This window comes from Protomyctophum bolini (assembly GCF_963924005.1).
Source record: "Protomyctophum bolini genome assembly, chromosome: 5".
NCBI classification, from domain to species: Eukaryota; Metazoa; Chordata; class Actinopteri; order Myctophiformes; family Myctophidae; genus Protomyctophum; species Protomyctophum bolini.
In genome coordinates, this window is record NC_137866.1 from 23,839,846 (window position 1) to 23,859,885 (window position 20,040).

Here is a 20,040-nt window from a genome sequence, read left to right on the forward strand (position 1 = left end):
ATCGTTTTTGTCATTTCGTCATTTTTTTCAAATCTTCAAAAATGATGAAAAACGGCGCGCTATAGTATGCCGTACGATATGGGCTATAGCCCACGGTCCAAAATGATGAGAAACGAGGATAACTTATTTTTTCAAAATTTCAAAAAACATGGGCTATAACCCATCGTTTTTGTCATTTCGTCATTTTTTTCAAATCTTCAAAAATGATGAAAAACGGCGCGCTATAGTATGCCGTACGATATGGGCTATAGCCCACGGTCCAAAATGATGAGAAACGAGGCTAACTTTTTTTTTCAAAATTTCAAAAAACATGGGCTATAACCCATCTTTTTTGTCATTTCGTCATTTTTTTCAAATCCTCAAAAATGATGAAAAACGGCGCGCTATAGTATGCCGTACGATATGGGCTATAGCCCACGGTCCAAAATGATGAGAAACGAGGCTAACTTCTTTTTTTCAAAATTTCAAAAAACATGGGCTATACCCCATCGTTTTTGTCATTTTGTCATTTTTTTCAAATCTTCAAAAATGATGAAAAACGGCGCGCTATAGTATGCCGTACGATATGGGCTATAGCCCACGGTCCAAAATGATGAGAAACGAGGCTAACTTTTTTTTTCAAAATTTCAAAAAACATGGGCTATAACCCATCTTTTTTGTCATTTCGTCATTTTTTTCAAATCCTCAAAAATGATGAAAAACGGTGCGCTATAGTATGCCGTACGATATGGGCTATAGCCCACGGTCCAAAATGACGAGAAACGAGGCTAACTTCTTTTTTTCAAAATTTCAAAAAACATGGGCTATAACCCATCGTTTTTGTCATTTCGTCATTTTTTTCAAATCTTCAAAAATGATGAAAAACGGCGCGCTATAGTATGCCGTACGATATGGGCTATAGCCCACGGTCCAAAATGATGAGAAACGAGGATAACTTATTTTTTCAAAATTTCAAAAAACATGGGCTATAACCCATCGTTTTTGTCATTTCGTCATTTTTTTCAAATCTTCAAAAATGATGAAAAACGGCGCGCTATAGTATGCCGTACGATATGGGCTATAGCCCACGGTCCAAAATGATGAGAAACGAGGCTAACTTTTTTTTTCAAAATTTCAAAAAACATGGGCTATAACCCATCGTTTTTGTCATTTCGTCATTTTTTTCAAATCTTCAAAAATGATGAAAAACGGCGCGCTATAGTATGCCGTACGATATGGGCTATAGCCCACGGTCCAAAATGATGAGAAACGAGGATAACTTATTTTTTCAAAATTTCAAAAAACATGGGCTATAACCCATCGTTTTTGTCATTTCGTCATTTTTTTCAAATCTTCAAAAATGATGAAAAACGGCGCGCTATAGTATGCCGTACGATATGGGCTATAGCCCACGGTCCAAAATGATGAGAAACGAGGCTAACTTTTTTTTTCAAAATTTCAAAAAACATAGGCTATAACCCATCGTTTTTGTCATTTTGTCATTTTTTTTAAATCTTCAAAAATGATGAAAAACGGCGCGCTATAGTATGCCGTACGATATGGGCTATAGCCCACGGTCCAAAATGATGAGAAACGAGGCTAACTTTTTTTTTCAAAATTTCAAAAAACATGGGCTATAACCCATCGTTTTTGTCATTTCGTCATTTTTTTCAAATCCTCAAAAATGATGAAAAACGGCGCGCTATAGTATGCCGTACGATATGGGCTATAGCCCACGGTCCAAAATGATGAGAAACGAGGCTAACTTTTTTTTTCAAAATTTCAAAAAACATGGGCTATAACCCATCGTTTTTGTCATTTTGTCATTTTTTTCAAATCTTCAAAAATGATGAAAAACGGCGCGCTATAGTATGCCGTACGATATGGGCTATAGCCCACGGTCCAAAATGATGAGAAACGAGGCTAACTTTTTTTTTCAAAATTTCAAAAAACATGGGCTATAACCCATCGTTTTTGTCATTTCGTCATTTTTTTCAAATCCTCAAAAATGATGAAAAACGGCGCGCTATAGTATGCCGTACGATATGGGCTATAGCCCACGGTCCAAAATGATGAGAAACGAGGCTAACTTTTTTTTTTCAAAATTTCAAAAAACATGGGCTATAACCCATCGTTTTTGTCATTTCGTCATTTTTTTCAAATCTTCAAAAATGATGAAAAACGGCGCGCTATAGTATGCCGTACGATATGGGCTATAGCCCACGGTCCAAAATGATGAGAAATGAGGCTAACTTTTTTTTTCAAAATTTCAAAAAACATGGGATATAACCCATCGTTTTTGTCATTTCGTCATTTTTTTCAAATCCTCAAAAATGATGAAAAACGGCGCGCTATAGTATGCCGTACGATATGGGCTATAGCCCATGGTCCAAAATGATGAGAAACGAGGATAACTTTTTTTTTCAAAATTTCAAAAAACATGGGCTATAACCCATCGTTTTTGTCATTTCGTCATTTTTTTCAAATCCTCAAAAATGTAGAAAAACGGCGCGCTATAGTATGCCGTACGATATGGGCTATAGCCCACGGTCCAAAATGATGAGAAACGAGGCTAACTTTTTTTTTCAAAATTTCAAAAAACATGGGCTATAACCCATCGTTTTTGTCATTTCGTCATTTTTTTCAAATCTTCAAAAATGATGAAAAACGGCGCGCTATAGTATGCCGTACGATATGGGCTATAGCCCACGGTCCAAAATGATGAGAAATGAGGCTAACTTTTTTTTTCAAAATTTCAAAAAACATGGGCTATAACCCATCGTTTTTGTCATTTCGTCATTTTTTTCAAATCCTCAAAAATGATGAAAAACGGCGCGCTATAGTATGCCGTACGATATGGGCTATAGCCCATGGTCCAAAATGATGAGAAACGAGGATAACTTTTTTTTTCAAAATTTCAAAAAACATGGGCTATAACCCATCGTTTTTGTCATTTCGTCATTTTTTTCAAATCTTCAAAAATGATGAAAAACGGCGCGCTATAGTATGCCGTACGATATGGGCTATAGCCCACGGTCCAAAATGATGAGAAACGAGGCTAACTTTTTTTTTCAAAATTTCAAAAAACATGGGCTATAACCCATCGTTTTTGTCATTTCGTCATTTTTTTCAAATCTTCAAAAATGATGAAAAACGGCGCGCTATAGTATGCCGTACGATATGGGCTATAGCCCACGGTCCAAAATGATGAGAAACGAGGCTAACTTCTTTTTTTCAAAATTTCAAAAAACATGGGCTATAACCCATCGTTTTTGTCATTTCGTCATTTTTTTCAAATCTTCAAAAATGATGAAAAACGGCGCGCTATAGTATGCCGTACGATATGGGCTATAGCCCACGGTCCAAAATGATGAGAAACGAGGCTAACTTTTTTTTTCAAAATTTCAAAAAACATGGGCTATAACCCATCGTTTTTGTCATTTCGTCATTTTTTTCAAATCCTCAAAAATGATGAAAAACGGCGCGCTATAGTATGCCGTACGATATGGGCTATAGCCCATGGTCCAAAATGATGAGAAACGAGGATAACTTTTTTTTCCAAAATTTCAAAAAACATGGGCTATAACCCATCGTTTTTGTCATTTCGTCATTTTTTTCAAATCTTCAAAAATGATGAAAAACGGCGCGCTATAGTATGCCGTACGATATGGGCTATAGCCCACGGTCCAAAATGATGAGAAACGAGGCTAACTTTTTTTTTCAAAATTTCAAAAAACATGGGCTATAACCCATCGTTTTTGTCATTTCGTAATTTTTTTCAAATCCTCAAAAATGATGAAAAACGGCGCGCTATAGTATGCCGTACGATATGGGCTATAGCCCATGGTCCAAAATGATGAGAAACGAGGATAACTTATTTTTTCAAAATTTCAAAAAACATGGGCTATAACCCATCGTTTTTGTCATTTCGTCATTTTTTTCAAATCTTCAAAAATGATGAAAAACGGCGCGCTATAGTATGCCGTACGATATGGGCTATAGCCCACGGTCCAAAATGATGAGAAACGAGGATAACTTTTTTTTTCAAATTTTCAAAAAACATGGGCTATAACCCATCGTTTTTGTCATTTCGTCATTTTTTTCAAATCCTCAAAAATGATGAAAAACGGCGCGCTATAGTATGCCGTACGATATGGGCTATAGCCCACGGTCCAAAATGATGAGAAACGAGGCTAACTTTTTTTTTCAAAATTTCAAAAAACATGGGCTATAACCCATCGTTTTTGTCATTTTGTCATTTTTTTCAAATCTTCAAAAATGATGAAAAACGGCGCGCTATAGTATGCCGTACGATATGGGCTATAGCCCACGGTCCAAAATGATGAGAAACGAGGCTAACTTTTTTTTTCAAAATTTCAAAAAACATGGGCTATAACCCATCGTTTTTGTCATTTCGTCATTTTTTTCAAATCCTCAAAAATGATGAAAAACGGCGCGCTATAGTATGCCGTACGATATGGGCTATAGCCCACGGTCCAAAATGATGAGAAACGAGGCTAACTTTTTTTTTTCAAAATTTCAAAAAACATGGGCTATAACCCATCGTTTTTGTCATTTCGTCATTTTTTTCAAATCTTCAAAAATGATGAAAAACGGCGCGCTATAGTATGCCGTACGATATGGGCTATAGCCCACGGTCCAAAATGATGAGAAATGAGGCTAACTTTTTTTTTCAAAATTTCAAAAACATGGGATATAACCCATCGTTTTTGTCATTTCGTCATTTTTTTCAAATCCTCAAAAATGATGAAAAACGGCGCGCTATAGTATGCCGTACGATATGGGCTATAGCCCATGGTCCAAAATGATGAGAAACGAGGATAACTTTTTTTTTCAAAATTTCAAAAAACATGGGCTATAACCCATCGTTTTTGTCATTTCGTCATTTTTTTCAAATCCTCAAAAATGTAGAAAAACGGCGCGCTATAGTATGCCGTACGATATGGGCTATAGCCCACGGTCCAAAATGATGAGAAACGAGGCTAACTTTTTTTTTCAAAATTTCAAAAAACATGGGCTATAACCCATCGTTTTTGTCATTTCGTCATTTTTTTCAAATCTTCAAAAATGATGAAAAACGGCGCGCTATAGTATGCCGTACGATATGGGCTATAGCCCACGGTCCAAAATGATGAGAAATGAGGCTAACTTTTTTTTTCAAAATTTCAAAAAACATGGGCTATAACCCATCGTTTTTGTCATTTCGTCATTTTTTTCAAATCCTCAAAAATGATGAAAAACGGCGCGCTATAGTATGCCGTACGATATGGGCTATAGCCCATGGTCCAAAATGATGAGAAACGAGGATAACTTTTTTTTTCAAAATTTCAAAAAACATGGGCTATAACCCATCGTTTTTGTCATTTCGTCATTTTTTTCAAATCTTCAAAAATGATGAAAAACGGCGCGCTATAGTATGCCGTACGATATGGGCTATAGCCCACGGTCCAAAATGATGAGAAACGAGGCTAACTTTTTTTTTCAAAATTTCAAAAAACATGGGCTATAACCCATCGTTTTTGTCATTTCGTCATTTTTTTCAAATCTTCAAAAATGATGAAAAACGGCGCGCTATAGTATGCCGTACGATATGGGCTATAGCCCACGGTCCAAAATGATGAGAAACGAGGCTAACTTCTTTTTTTCAAAATTTCAAAAAACATGGGCTATAACCCATCGTTTTTGTCATTTCGTCATTTTTTTCAAATCTTCAAAAATGATGAAAAACGGCGCGCTATAGTATGCCGTACGATATGGGCTATAGCCCACGGTCCAAAATGATGAGAAACGAGGCTAACTTTTTTTTTCAAAATTTCAAAAAACATGGGCTATAACCCATCGTTTTTGTCATTTCGTCATTTTTTTCAAATCTTCAAAAATGATGAAAAACGGCGCGCTATAGTATGCCGTACGATATGGGCTATAGCCCACGGTCCAAAATGATGAGAAACGAGGATAACTTTTTTTTTCAAATTTTCAAAAAACATGGGCTATAACCCATCGTTTTTGTCATTTCGTCATTTTTTTCAAATCCTCAAAAATGATGAAAAACGGCGCGCTATAGTATGCCGTACGATATGGGCTATAGCCCATGGTCCAAAATGATGAGAAACGAGGATAACTTATTTTTTCAAAATTTCAAAAAACATGGGCTATAACCCATCGTTTTTGTCATTTCGTCATTTTTTTCAAATCTTCAAAAATGATGAAAAACGGCGCGCTATAGTATGCCGTACGATATGGGCTATAGCCCACGGTCCAAAATGATGAGAAACGAGGCTAACTTTTTTTTTCAAAATTTCAAAAAACATGGGCTATAACCCATCGTTTTTGTCATTTCGTCATTTTTTTCAAATCTTCAAAAATGATGAAAAACGGCGCGCTATAGTATGCCGTACGATATGGGCTATAGCCCACGGTCCAAAATGATGAGAAACGAGGCTAACTTTTTTTTTCAAAATTTCAAAAAACATGGGCTATAACCCATCGTTTTTGTCATTTTGTCATTTTTTTCAAATCCTCAAAAATGATGAAAAACGGCGCGCTATAGTATGCCGTACGATATGGGCTATAGCCCATGGTCCAAAATGATGAGAAACGAGGATAACTTTTTTTTTCAAAATTTCAAAAAACATGGGCTATAACCCATCGTTTTTGTCATTTCGTCATTTTTTTCAAATCTTCAAAAATGATGAAAAACGGCGCGCTATAGTATGCCGTACGATATGGGCTATAACCCACGGTCCAAAATGATGAGAAACGAGGCTAACTTTTTTTTTCAAATTTTCAAAAAACATGGGCTATAACCCATCGTTTTTGTCATTTCGTCATTTTTTTCAAATCCTCAAAAATGATGAAAAACGGCGCGCTATAGTATGCCGTACGATATGGGCTATAGCCCATGGTCCAAAATGATGAGAAACGAGGCTAACTTTTTTTTTCAAAATTTCAAAAAACATGGGCTATAACCCATTGTTTTTGTCATTTCGTCATTTTTTTCAAATCCTCAAAAATGATGAAAAACGGCGCGCTATAGTATGCCGTACGATATGGGCTATAGCCCACGGTCCAAAATGATGAGAAACGAGGATAACTTATTTTTTCAAAATTTCAAAAAACATGGGCTATAACCCATCGTTTTTGTCATTTCGTCATTTTTTTCAAATCTTCAAAAATGATGAAAAACGGCACGCTATAGTATGCCGTACGATATGGGCTATAGCCCACGGTCCAAAATGATGAGAAACGAGGCTAACTTTTTTTTTCAAAATTTCAAAAAACATGGGCTATAACCCATCGTTTTTGTCATTTCGTCATTTTTTTCAAATCTTCAAAAATGATGAAAAACGGCACGCTATAGTATGCCGTACGATATGGGCTATAGCCCACGGTCCAAAATGATGAGAAACGAGGCTAACCTTTTTTTTCAAAATTTAAAAAAACATGGGCTATAACCCATCGTTTTTGTCATTTCGTCATTTTTTTCAAATCCTCAAAAATGATGAAAAACGGCGCGCTATAGTATGCCGTACGATATGGGCTATAGCCCATGGTCTAAAATGATGAGAAACGAGGATAATTTATTTTTCAAAATTTCAAAAAACATCGGCTATAACCCATCGTTTTTGTCATTTCGTCATTTTTTTCAAATCTTCAAAAATGATGAAAAACGGCGCGCTATAGTATGCCGTACGATATGGGCTATAACCCACGGTCCAAAATGATGAGAAACGAGGCTAACTTTTTTTTTCAAATTTTCAAAAAACATGGGCTATAACCCATCGTTTTTGTCATTTCGTCATTTTTTTCAAATCCTCAAAAATGATGAAAAACGGCGCGCTATAGTATGCCGTACGATATGGGCTATAGCCCATGGTCCAAAATGATGAGAAACGAGGCTAACTTTTTTTTTCAAAATTTCAAAAAACATGGGCTATAACCCATTGTTTTTGTCATTTCGTCATTTTTTTCAAATCCTCAAAAATGATGAAAAACGGCGCGCTATAGTATGCCGTACGATATGGGCTATAGCCCACGGTCCAAAATGATGAGAAACGAGGATAACTTATTTTTTCAAAATTTCAAAAAACATGGGCTATAACCCATCGTTTTTGTCATTTCGTCATTTTTTTCAAATCTTCAAAAATGATGAAAAACGGCACGCTATAGTATGCCGTACGATATGGGCTATAGCCCACGGTCCAAAATGATGAGAAACGAGGCTAACTTTTTTTTTCAAAATTTAAAAAAAAAAGGGCTATAACCCATCGTTTTTGTCATTTCGTCATTTTTTTCAAATCCTCAAAAATGATGAAAAACGGCGCGCTATAGTATGCCGTACGATATGGGCTATAACCCACGGTCCAAAATGATGAGAAACGAGGCTAACTTTTTTTTTCAAATTTTCAAAAAACATGGGCTATAACCCATCGTTTTTGTCATTTCGTCATTTTTTTCAAATCCTCAAAAATGATGAAAAACGGCGCGCTATAGTATGCCGTACGATATGGGCTATAGCCCACGGTCCAAAATGATGAGAAACGAGGATAACTTATTTTTTCAAAATTTCAAAAAACATGGGCTATAACCCATCGTTTTTGTCATTTCGTCATTTTTTTCAAATCTTCAAAATTGATGAAAAACGGCACGCTATAGTATGCCGTACGATATGGGCTATAGCCCATGGTCCAAAATGATGAGAAACGAGGATAACTTATTTTTTCAAAATTTCAAAAAACATGGGCTATAACCCATCGTTTTTGTCATTTCGTCATTTTTTTCAAATCCTCAAAAATGATGAAAAACGGCGCGCTATAGTATGCCGTACGATATGGGCTATAGCCCATGGTCCAAAATGATGAGAAACGAGGATAACTTATTTTTTCAAAATTTCAAAAAACATGGGCTATAACCCATCGTTTTTGTCATTTCGTCATTTTTTTCAAATCTTCAAAAATGATGAAAAACGGCGCGCTATAGTATGCCGTACGATATGGGCTATAGCCCACGGTCCAGAATGATGAGAAACGAGGCTAACTTTTTTTTTCAAAATTTCAAAAAACATGGGCTATAACCCATCGTTTTTTTTCATTTTTTTAATTTTTTTCAAATCCTCAAAAATGATGAAAAACGGCGCGCTATAGTATGCCGTACGATATGGGCTATAGCCCATGGTCCGAAATGATGAGAAACGAGGATAACTTTTTTTTTCAAAATTTCAAAAAACATGGGCTATAACCCATCGTTTTTGTCATTTTGTCATTTTTTTCAAATCCTCAAAAATGTAGAAAAACGGCGCGCTATAGTATGCCGTACGATATGGGCTATAGCCCATGGTCCAAAATGATGAGAAACGAGGATAACTTATTTTTTCAAAATTTCAAAAAACATGGGCTATAACCCATCGTTTTTGTCATTTCGTCATTTTTTTCAAATCTTCAAAAATGATGAAAAACGGCGCGCTATAGTATGCCGTACGATATGGGCTATAACCCACGGTCCAAAATGATGAGAAACGAGGCTAACTTTATTTTTCAAATTTTCAAAAAACATGGGCTATAACCCATCGTTTTTGTCATTTCGTCATTTTTTTCAAATCCTCAAAAATGATGAAAAACGGCGCGCTATAGTATGCCGTACGATATGGGCTATAGCCCACGGTCCAAAATGATGAGAAACGAGGATAACTTATTTTTTCAAAATTTCAAAAAACATGGGCTATAACCCATGGTTTTTGTCATTTTGTCATTTTTTTCAAATCTTCAAAAATGATGAAAAACGGCACGCTATAGTATGCCGTACGATATGGGCTATAGCCCACGGTCCAAAATGATGAGAAACGAGGCTAACTTTTTTTTTCAAAATTTAAAAAAACATGGGCTATAACCCATCGTTTTTGTCATTTCGTCATTTTTTTCAAATCTTCAAAAATGATGAAAAACGGCGCGCTATAGTATGCCGTACGATATGGGCTATAGCCCACGGTCCAAAATGATGAGAAACGAGGATAACTTATTTTTTCAAAATTTTGAAAAACATGGGCTATAACCCATCGTTTTTGTCATTTCGTCATTTTTTTTAAATCTTCAAAAATGATGAAAAACGGCGCGCTATAGTATGCCGTACGATATGGGCTATAGCCCACGGTCCAAAATGAGGAGAAACGAGGCTAACTTTTTTTTTCAAAATTTCAAAAACATGGGCTATAACCCATCGTTTTTTTTCATTTTTTTCATTTTTTTCAAATCCTCAAAAATGATGAAAAACGGCGCGCTATAGTATGCCGTACGATATGGGCTGTAGCCCATGGTCCAAAATGATGAGAAACGAGGATAACTTTTTTTTTCAAAATTTCAAAAAACATGGGCTATAACCCATCGTTTTTGTCATTTCGTCATTTTTTTCAAATCTTCAAAAATGATGAAAAACGGCGCGCTATAGTATGCCGTACGATATGGGCTATAGCCCACGGTCCAAAATGATGAGAAACGAGGCTAACTTTTTTTTTCAAAATATCAAAAAACATGGGCTATAACCCATCGTTTTTTTCAAATCCTCAAAAATGATGAAAAACGGCGTGCTATAGTATGCCGTACGATATGGGCTATAGCCCATGGTCCAAATTGATGAGAAACGAGGATAACTTTTTTTTTCAAAATTTCAAAAAACATGGGCTATAACCCATCGTTTTTGTCATTTTGTCATTTTTTTCAAATCCTCAAAAATGATGAAAAACGGCGCGCTATAGTATGCCGTACGATATGGGCTATAGCCCATGGTCCAAAATGATGAGAAACGAGGATAACTTTTTTTTTCAAAATTTCAAAAAACATGGGCTATAACCCATCGTTTTTGTCATTTCGTCATTTTTTTCAAATCTTCAAAAATGATGAAAAACGGCGCGCTATAGTATGCCGTACGATATGGGCTATAACCCACGGTCCAAAATGATGAGAAACGAGGCTAACTTTTTTTTTCAAATTTTCAAAAAACATGGGCTATAACCCATCGTTTTTGTCATTTCGTCATTTTTTTCAAATCCTCAAAAATGATGAAAAACGGCGCGCTATAGTATGCCGTACGATATGGGCTATAGCCCACGGTCCAAAATGATGAGAAACGAGGATAACTTATTTTTTCAAAATTTCAAAAAACATGGGCTATAACCCATCGTTTTTGTCATTTCGTCATTTTTTTCAAATCTTCAAAATTGATGAAAAACGGCACGCTATAGTATGCCGTACGATATGGGCTATAGCCCATGGTCCAAAATGATGAGAAACGAGGATAACTTATTTTTTCAAAATTTCAAAAAACATGGGCTATAACCCATCGTTTTTGTCATTTCGTCATTTTTTTCAAATCCTCAAAAATGATGAAAAACGGCGCGCTATAGTATGCCGTACGATATGGGCTATAGCCCATGGTCCAAAATGATGAGAAACGAGGATAACTTATTTTTTCAAAATTTCAAAAAACATGGGCTATAACCCATCGTTTTTGTCATTTCGTCATTTTTTTTAAATCTTCAAAAATGATGAAAAACGGCGCGCTATAGTATGCCGTACGATATGGGCTATAGCCCACAGTCCAGAATGATGAGAAACGAGGCTAACTTTTTTTTTCAAAATTTCAAAAAACATGGGCTATAACCCATCGTTTTTTTTCATTTTTTTAATTTTTTTCAAATCCTCAAAAATGATGAAAAACGGCGCGCTATAGTATGCCGTACGATATGGGCTATAGCCCATGGTCCGAAATGATGAGAAACGAGGATAACTTTTTTTTTCAAAATTTCAAAAAACATGGGCTATAACCCATCGTTTTTGTCATTTTGTCATTTTTTTCAAATCCTCAAAAATGATGAAAAACGGCGCGCTATAGTATGCCGTACGATATGGGCTATAGCCCATGGTCCAAAATGATGAGAAACGAGGATAACTTATTTTTTCAAAATTTCAAAAAACATGGGCTATAACCCATCGTTTTTGTCATTTCGTCATTTTTTTCAAATCCTCAAAAATGATGAAAAACGGCGCGCTATAGTATGCCGTACGATATGGGCTATAGCCCATGGTCCAAAATGATGAGAAACGAGGATAACTTATTTTTTCAAAATTTCAAAAAACATGGGCTATAACCCATCGTTTTTGTCATTTCGTCATTTTTTTCAAATCTTCAAAAATGATGAAAAACGGCGCGCTATAGTATGCCGTACGATATGGGCTATAGCCCACGGTCCAGAATGATGAGAAACGAGGCTAACTTTTTTTTTCAAAATTTCAAAAAACATGGGCTATAACCCATCGTTTTTTTTCATTTTTTTAATTTTTTTCAAATCCTCAAAAATGATGAAAAACGGCGCGCTATAGTATGCCGTACGATATGGGCTATAGCCCATGGTCCGAAATGATGAGAAACGAGGATAACTTTTTTTTTCAAAATTTCAAAAAACATGGGCTATAACCCATCGTTTTTGTCATTTTGTCATTTTTTTCAAATCCTCAAAAATGTAGAAAAACGGCGCGCTATAGTATGCCGTACGATATGGGCTATAGCCCATGGTCCAAAATGATGAGAAACGAGGATAACTTATTTTTTCAAAATTTCAAAAAACATGGGCTATAACCCATCGTTTTTGTCATTTCGTCATTTTTTTCAAATCTTCAAAAATGATGAAAAACGGCGCGCTATAGTATGCCGTACGATATGGGCTATAACCCACGGTCCAAAATGATGAGAAACGAGGCTAACTTTATTTTTCAAATTTTCAAAAAACATGGGCTATAACCCATCGTTTTTGTCATTTCGTCATTTTTTTCAAATCCTCAAAAATGATGAAAAACGGCGCGCTATAGTATGCCGTACGATATGGGCCATAGCCCACGGTCCAAAATGATGAGAAACGAGGATAACTTATTTTTTCAAAATTTCAAAAAACATGGGCTATAACCCATGGTTTTTGTCATTTTGTCATTTTTTTCAAATCTTCAAAAATGATGAAAAACGGCACGCTATAGTATGCCGTACGATATGGGCTATAGCCCACGGTCCAAAATGATGAGAAACGAGGCTAACTTTTTTTTTCAAAATTTAAAAAAACATGGGCTATAACCCATCGTTTTTGTCATTTCGTCATTTTTTTCAAATCTTCAAAAATGATGAAAAACGGCGCGCTATAGTATGCCGTACGATATGGGCTATAGCCCACGGTCCAAAATGATGAGAAACGAGGATAACTTATTTTTTCAAAATTTTGAAAAACATGGGCTATAACCCATCGTTTTTGTCATTTCGTCATTTTTTTTAAATCTTCAAAAATGATGAAAAACGGCGCGCTATAGTATGCCGTACGATATGGGCTATAGCCCACGGTCCAAAATGAGGAGAAACGAGGCTAACTTTTTTTTTCAAAATTTCAAAAACATGGGCTATAACCCATCGTTTTTTTTCATTTTTTTCATTTTTTTCAAATCCTCAAAAATGATGAAAAACGGCGCGCTATAGTATGCCGTACGATATGGGCTGTAGCCCATGGTCCAAAATGATGAGAAACGAGGATAACTTTTTTTTTCAAAATTTCAAAAAACATGGGCTATAACCCATCGTTTTTGTCATTTCGTCATTTTTTTCAAATCTTCAAAAATGATGAAAAACGGCGCGCTATAGTATGCCGTACGATATGGGCTATAGCCCACGGTCCAAAATGATGAGAAACGAGGCTAACTTTTTTTTTCAAAATTTCAAAAAACATGGGCTATAACCCATCGTTTTTTTCAAATCCTCAAAAATGATGAAAAACGGCGTGCTATAGTATGCCGTACGATATGGGCTATAGCCCATGGTCCAAATTGATGAGAAACGAGGATAACTTTTTTTTTCAAAATTTCAAAAAACATGGGCTATAACCCATCGTTTTTGTCATTTTGTCATTTTTTTCAAATCCTCAAAAATGATGAAAAACGGCGCGCTATAGTATGCCGTACGATATGGGCTATAGCCCATGGTCCAAAATGATGAGAAACGAGGATAACTTTTTTTTTCAAAATTTCAAAAAACATGGGCTATAACCCATCGTTTTTGTCATTTCGTCATTTTTTTCAAATCTTCAAAAATGATGAAAAACGGCGCGCTATAGTATGCCGTACGATATGGGCTATAACCCACGGTCCAAAATGATGAGAAACGAGGCTAACTTTTTTTTTCAAATTTTCAAAAAACATGGGCTATAACCCATCGTTTTTGTCATTTCGTCATTTTTTTCAAATCCTCAAAAATGATGAAAAACGGCGCGCTATAGTATGCCGTACGATATGGGCTATAGCCCACGGTCCAAAATGATGAGAAACGAGGATAACTTATTTTTTCAAAATTTCAAAAAACATGGGCTATAACCCATCGTTTTTGTCATTTCGTCATTTTTTTCAAATCTTCAAAATTGATGAAAAACGGCACGCTATAGTATGCCGTACGATATGGGCTATAGCCCATGGTCCAAAATGATGAGAAACGAGGATAACTTATTTTTTCAAAATTTCAAAAAACATGGGCTATAACCCATCGTTTTTGTCATTTCGTCATTTTTTTCAAATCCTCAAAAATGATGAAAAACGGCGCGCTATAGTATGCCGTACGATATGGGCTATAGCCCATGGTCCAAAATGATGAGAAACGAGGATAACTTATTTTTTCAAAATTTCAAAAAACATGGGCTATAACCCATCGTTTTTGTCATTTCGTCATTTTTTTTAAATCTTCAAAAATGATGAAAAACGGCGCGCTATAGTATGCCGTACGATATGGGCTATAGCCCACAGTCCAGAATGATGAGAAACGAGGCTAACTTTTTTTTTCAAAATTTCAAAAAACATGGGCTATAACCCATCGTTTTTTTTCATTTTTTTAATTTTTTTCAAATCCTCAAAAATGATGAAAAACGGCGCGCTATAGTATGCCGTACGATATGGGCTATAGCCCATGGTCCGAAATGATGAGAAACGAGGATAACTTTTTTTTCCAAAATTTCAAAAAACATGGGCTATAACCCATCGTTTTTGTCATTTTGTCATTTTTTTCAAATCCTCAAAAATGATGAAAAACGGCGCGCTATAGTATGCCGTACGATATGGGCTATAGCCCATGGTCCAAAATGATGAGAAACGAGGATAACTTATTTTTTCAAAATTTCAAAAAACATGGGCTATAACCCATCGTTTTTGTCATTTCGTCATTTTTTTCAAATCTTCAAAAATGATGAAAAACGGCGCGCTATAGTATGCCGTACGATATGGGCTATAACCCACGGTTCAAAATGATGAGAAACGAGGCTAACTTTTTTTTTCAAATTTTCAAAAAACATGGGCTATAACCCATCGTTTTTGTCATTTCGTCATTTTTTTCAAATCCTCAAAAATGATGAAAAACGGCGCGCTATAGTATGCCGTACGATATGGGCTATAGCCCACGGTCCAAAATGATGAGAAACGAGGATAACTTATTTTTTCAAAATTTCAAAAAACATGGGCTATAACCCATGGTTTTTGTCATTTCGTCATTTTTTTCAAATCTTCAAAAATGATGAAAAACGGCACGCTATAGTATGCCGTACGATATGGGCTATAGCCCACGGTCCAAAATGATGAGAAACGAGGCTAACTTTTTTTTTCAAAATTTAAAAAAACATGGGCTATAACCCATCGTTTTTGTCATTTCGTCATTTTTTTCAAATCCTCAAAAATGATGAAAAACGGCGCGCTATAGTATGCCGTACGATATGGGCTATAGCCCATGGTCCAAAATGATGAGAAACGAGGATAATTTATTTTTCAAAATTTCAAAAAACATGGGCTATAACCCATCGTTTTTGTCATTTCGTCATTTTTTTTCAAATCTTCAAAAATGATGAAAAACGGCGCGCTATAGTATGCCGTACGATATGGGCTATAGCCCACGGTCCAAAATGATGAGAAATGAGGCTAACTTTTTTTTTCAAAATTTCAAAAAACATGGGCTATAACCCATCGTTTTTGTCATTTCGTCATTTTTTTCAAATCCTCAAAAATGATGAAAAACGGCGCGCTATAGTATGCCGTACGATATGGGCTATAGCCCACGGTCCAAAATGATGAGAAACGAGGATAACTTATTTTTTCAAAATTTCAAAAAACATGGGCTATAACCCATCGTTTTTGTCATTTCGTCATTTTTTTCAAATCCTCAAAAATGATGAAAAACGGCGCGCTATAGTATGCCGTACGATATGGGCTATAGCCCATGGTCCAAAATGATGAGAAACGAGGATAACTTATTTTTTCAAAATTTCAAAAAACATGGGCTATAACCCATCGTTTTTGTCATTTCGTCATTTTTTTCAAATCTTCAAAATTGATGAAAAACGGCACGCTATAGTATGCCGTACGATATGGGCTATAGCCCATGGTCCAAAATGATGAGAAACGAGGATAACTTATTTTTTCAAAATTTCAAAAAACATGGGCTATAACCCATCGTTTTTGTCATTTCGTCATTTTTTTCAAATCCTCAAAAATGATGAAAAACGGCGCGCTATAGTATGCCGTACGATATGGGCTATAGCCCATGGTCCAAAATGATGAGAAACGAGGATAACTTATTTTTTCAAAATTTCAAAAAACATGGGCTATAACCCATCGTTTTTGTCATTTCGTCATTTTTTTCAAATCTTCAAAAATGATGAAAAACGGCGCGCTATAGTATGCCGTACGATATGGGCTATAGCCCACGGTCCAGAATGATGAGAAACGAGGCTAACTTTTTTTTTCAAAATTTCAAAAAACATGGGCTATAACCCATCGTTTTTTTTCATTTTTTTAATTTTTTTCAAATCCTCAAAAATGATGAAAAACGGCGCGCTATAGTATGCCGTACGATATGGGCTATAGCCCATGGTCCGAAATGATGAGAAACGAGGATAACTTTTTTTTTCAAAATTTCAAAAAACATGGGCTATAACCCATCGTTTTTGTCATTTTGTCATTTTTTTCAAATCCTCAAAAATGTAGAAAAACGGCGCGCTATAGTATGCCGTACGATATGGGCTATAGCCCATGGTCCAAAATGATGAGAAACGAGGATAACTTATTTTTTCAAAATTTCAAAAAACATGGGCTATAACCCATCGTTTTTGTCATTTCGTCATTTTTTTCAAATCTTCAAAAATGATGAAAAACGGCGCGCTATAGTATGCCGTACGATATGGGCTATAACCCACGGTCCAAAATGATGAGAAACGAGGCTAACTTTATTTTTCAAATTTTCAAAAAACATGGGCTATAACCCATCGTTTTTGTCATTTCGTCATTTTTTTCAAATCCTCAAAAATGATGAAAAACGGCGCGCTATAGTATGCCGTACGATATGGGCTATAGCCCACGGTCCAAAATGATGAGAAACGAGGATAACTTATTTTTTCAAAATTTCAAAAAACATGGGCTATAACCCATGGTTTTTGTCATTTTGTCATTTTTTTCAAATCTTCAAAAATGATGAAAAACGGCACGCTATAGTATGCCGTACGATATGGGCTATAGCCCACGGTCCAAAATGATGAGAAACGAGGCTAACTTTTTTTTTCAAAATTTAAAAAAACATGGGCTATAACCCATCGTTTTTGTCATTTCGTCATTTTTTTCAAATCTTCAAAAATGATGAAAAACGGCGCGCTATAGTATGCCGTACGATATGGGCTATAGCCCACGGTCCAAAATGATGAGAAACGAGGATAACTTATTTTTTCAAAATTTTGAAAAACATGGGCTATAACCCATCGTTTTTGTCATTTCGTCATTTTTTTTAAATCTTCAAAAATGATGAAAAACGGCGCGCTATAGTATGCCGTACGATATGGGCTATAGCCCACGGTCCAAAATGAGGAGAAACGAGGCTAACTTTTTTTTTCAAAATTTCAAAAACATGGGCTATAACCCATCGTTTTTTTTCATTTTTTTCATTTTTTTCAAATCCTCAAAAATGATGAAAAACGGCGCGCTATAGTATGCCGTACGATATGGGCTGTAGCCCATGGTCCAAAATGATGAGAAACGAGGATAACTTTTTTTTTCAAAATTTCAAAAAACATGGGCTATAACCCATCGTTTTTGTCATTTCGTCATTTTTTTCAAATCTTCAAAAATGATGAAAAACGGCGCGCTATAGTATGCCGTACGATATGGGCTATAGCCCACGGTCCAAAATGATGAGAAACGAGGCTAACTTTTTTTTTCAAAATTTCAAAAAACATGGGCTATAACCCATCGTTTTTTTCAAATCCTCAAAAATGATGAAAAACGGCGTGCTATAGTATGCCGTACGATATGGGCTATAGCCCATGGTCCAAATTGATGAGAAACGAGGATAACTTTTTTTTTCAAAATTTCAAAAAACATGGGCTATAACCCATCGTTTTTGTCATTTTGTCATTTTTTTCAAATCCTCAAAAATGATGAAAAACGGCGCGCTATAGTATGCCGTACGATATGGGCTATAGCCCATGGTCCAAAATGATGAGAAACGAGGATAACTTTTTTTTTCAAAATTTCAAAAAACATGGGCTATAACCCATCGTTTTTGTCATTTCGTCATTTTTTTCAAATCTTCAAAAATGATGAAAAACGGCGCGCTATAGTATGCCGTACGATATGGGCTATAACCCACGGTCCAAAATGATGAGAAACGAGGCTAACTTTTTTTTTCAAATTTTCAAAAAACATGGGCTATAACCCATCGTTTTTGTCATTTCGTCATTTTTTTCAAATCCTCAAAAATGATGAAAAACGGCGCGCTATAGTATGCCGTACGATATGGGCTATAGCCCACGGTCCAAAATGATGAGAAACGAGGATAACTTATTTTTTCAAAATTTCAAAAAACATGGGCTATAACCCATCGTTTTTGTCATTTCGTCATTTTTTTCAAATCTTCAAAATTGATGAAAAACGGCACGCTATAGTATGCCGTACGATATGGGCTATAGCCCATGGTCCAAAATGATGAGAAACGAGGATAACTTATTTTTTCAAAATTTCAAAAAACATGGGCTATAACCCATCGTTTTTGTCATTTCGTCATTTTTTTCAAATCCTCAAAAATGATGAAAAACGGCGCGCTATAGTATGCCGTACGATATGGGCTATAGCCCATGGTCCAAAATGATGAGAAACGAGGATAACTTATTTTTTCAAAATTTCAAAAAACATGGGCTATAACCCATCGTTTTTGTCATTTCGTCATTTTTTTTAAATCTTCAAAAATGATGAAAAACGGCGCGCTATAGTATGCCGTACGATATGGGCTATAGCCCACAGTCCAGAATGATGAGAAACGAGGCTAACTTTTTTTTTCAAAATTTCAAAAAACATGGGCTATAACCCATCGTTTTTTTTCATTTTTTTAATTTTTTTCAAATCCTCAAAAATGATGAAAAACGGCGCGCTATAGTATGCCGTACGATATGGGCTATAGCCCATGGTCCGAAATGATGAGAAACGAGGATAACTTTTTTTTTCAAAATTTCAAAAAACATGGGCTATAACCCATCGTTTTTGTCATTTTGTCATTTTTTTCAAATCCTCAAAAATGATGAAAAACGGCGCGCTATAGTATGCCGTACGATATGGGCTATAGCCCATGGTCCAAAATGATGAGAAACGAGGATAACTTATTTTTTCAAAATTTCAAAAAACATGGGCTATAACCCATCGTTTTTGTCATTTCGTCATTTTTTTCAAATCTTCAAAAATGATGAAAAACGGCGCGCTATAGTATGCCGTACGATATGGGCTATAACCCACGGTTCAAAATGATGAGAAACGAGGCTAACTTTTTTTTTCAAATTTTCAAAAAACATGGGCTATAACCCATCGTTTTTGTCATTTCGTCATTTTTTTCAAATCCTCAAAAATGATGAAAAACGGCGCGCTATAGTATGCCGTACGATATGGGCTATAGCCCACGGTCCAAAATGATGAGAAACGAGGATAACTTATTTTTTCAAAATTTCAAAAA